Source organism: Cervus elaphus, chromosome 27 (assembly GCF_910594005.1).
Source record: "Cervus elaphus chromosome 27, mCerEla1.1, whole genome shotgun sequence".
Taxonomy (NCBI): Eukaryota; Metazoa; Chordata; class Mammalia; order Artiodactyla; family Cervidae; genus Cervus; species Cervus elaphus.
The window spans coordinates 52666381-52669299 of record NC_057841.1 but is presented as its reverse complement, the minus strand read 5'-3'; positions in this window follow the sequence as shown (position 1 = coordinate 52669299).

Sequence of the window (2919 nt, the reverse complement as noted above, 5' to 3'; positions counted from 1 at the left end):
GGCAGCAAAAATTGGGTTGTGTGTGGAATAAGAAAAGTGGCTTAAGGGGAGGGAACAGTGCAGGGAAGGCCAAGCAAACAGCAAGAGCATTTGAAGTGATCACAGGCTGCCCAGCAGGGTGGGCAGAGGGAAGAGCAGTCAGAGAGGGTCAGAGCACAAATCATTAGGGCTCTGTGGCCCGTAGCAAAAATTGTGGCCTTAATCATAAATGTCATGGAAAGCTGGTATTTTAAACTGGGAAGAGTTGTGTCTCTACAGTGTAAATTACCTATCTGTAAGGTCTGCAGCGATTATGACAACACAGCAAGGCGGCACTTCCCACCAATGTCTGGTCCCTAGCATCACTCAACGTCCGTTGGATCACAGAAAAAGCAAGAGAATTCCAAAAAAAATATCTACTTCTACTTCATTTTCTACACTAAAGCCTTTGACGTTAGTTTGTTTCCACAGACAACAAACTGTGGAAAATTCTTCAAGTGATGGGAGTACCAGACCACCTTACCTGCCTCCTGTGAAATCTGTATGCAGGTCAAGAAGCAACAGTTCGAACCGGACATGGAACAACAGACTGGTTCCAAATTGGGAAAGGAGTACATCAAGGCTGTATATTGTCACCCTGCCTATTTAACTTATATGCAGAGTACATCATGTGAAATGCCAGACTGGAAGAAGCACAAGCTGGGATCAAGATTGCTGGGAAAAATATCACTAACCTCAGATAGGCAGATGAAACCACCCTTATGGCAGAAAGTGAAGAAGAACTAAAGAGCCTCTTGATGAAAGTGAAAGAAAAGAGTGAAAGAGCTGGCTTAAAACTCAACATTCAAAAAACGAAGATCATGGCATCCGGTCCCATCACTTCATGGCAAATAGATGGGGAAACAATGGAAACAGTGACAGACTTTATTTTGGGGGGCTCCAAAATCACTGCAGATGGTGACTGCAGCCATGAAATTAAACGACGCTTACTCCTTGGCAGCAAAGTTATGACCAACCTAGATAGCATATTAAAAAGCAAAGACATTATTTTGTCAACAAAGGTCCGTCTCATTAAGACTATGGTTTTTCCGGTGGTCCTGTATGGATGTGAAAGTTGGACTATAAATAAAGCTGAGTGCCGAAGAATTGATGCTTTTAAACTGTGGTGTTGGAGAAGACTCTTGAGAATCCCTTGGACTGCAAGGAGATCCAACCAGTCCATCTTTAAGGAGATCAGTCCTGAGTGTTCATTGAAAGGACTGATGTTGAAGCTGAAACTCCAATACTGTGGCCACCTGATGCAAAGAGCTGACTCATTTGAAAAGACTATGATGCTGGGAAAGATGGAAGGCGGGAGGAGAAGGGGATGACAGAGAACGAGATATTTGGATGGCATCACGGACTCAATGGATATGAGTTTGAGCAAGCTCCAGGAGTTGGTGATGGACAGGGAAGGCTGGCATGCTGCAGTCCATGGGGTCATAAGGAGTCAGAAGCGACTGAGTGACTGAACTGAACTGAGCATCACTCAGTGATACTGGCCACCAATATCCCCTACATGCGCCCTATCTTAGTGGTTTCTCAGAAATCCTGCAGTGCCTTCAAGGCAAGTCAGTCCAGGTATGACCTATCAGATGATTTGGGAAAAACTTGATGCTGGCCTGATTCCCACAGGCAGGGCTGAACTCTCAGCCTGCTAACTTCCCAGAAGTTTCTTCACTGGCTTGGACCATCCCAGCATTCTCTTCTTTCAGCCCGCGATAAGACCTCACTGAAATTCTAACTGTGCGTTCCCTGCTCTGTCCTTACTTCACCCAGTCATGTGCTTTTCAAACTATAGGCCATAACCCCAGTAATTATGAGCTGTGAAATCAATTCAGCAGATCTTGCCAGCATTTTTGAAACAATGAAATAGAATAGAAAACTTCAGAGTTCACTGTGATAAGACCATCACTTGATGCTATTTTAATTTCAGATATATATGTTGTATGAGGATGACTATGTGAGTGTGAGCATACACACTCACAGCATTAAATGGTTTTCTTAATTACGGGTCATAATCAAAAAAAGTTTGAGATTCACTACTTTCCTTCCTCCACCTCTGCTCTGTGTAGAAATTTGAACTCACTGAGAGTTGACTCTTTTGCTTCACCTCATTTCATTTCTCCAAGTCATTTTTATTTATCTCCTAACCTGTTAAAACATCCTGTTCTTCTCAAACAATCCACCAGTATTATAATATACTGGCATTTATCTCCTAATCTTGCCCCTTAACTAGAGTTTTATCGTTATCAACAGTGACTCGTGCTTATCAAAGTGACCCATGGTTTGATGAGTAGCTCACACCCATAAGGACAGAAAACTCATCATCGGTGCCTCGTTGGTACCTGATTGAGCTTGCCAGCCCTAGAATGGCCCATGAACTTCAACCTTTGATCCATGAAGTCTTCATTAGGCATACTCCATTGTGCTAGATTCCTAACAGATATTATGCCAAGCTAGTAAGGTCCTAGCACCCAGGAATTTATAAGACAACTGATGTAACATTTGCCTCAATCAATTATTGAGTGCTTAGGACATGTTTAGACTAGTGTTCTATATTTAAACTCTGATAGTTATAACCTGCAGGACAAAGACTCTGAGCTGTCTAACTTTTAAAGCTCCATCTCTTTGTTCTCTTCCTGCCCTTCTTCCTCTCCCCACCTCCAGATTAGTATTATCATCACCACAGTTTTTCTGAACCTGAATGTGGACTTGACAAATACAGGGGAAGGGAAGCCACACACCACCTCTGTAAGCACTCAGTAAATGTGGAATTGGATCTCTAGCCCATGGATCCCAATCTCCCAATGTCAGAATGAGACACACACGACTACAATTGCAAATGCACCCCGGTGGTTTTGTAGTTGAATGAAAAAATCTCAAGGGACATTTAGGAAG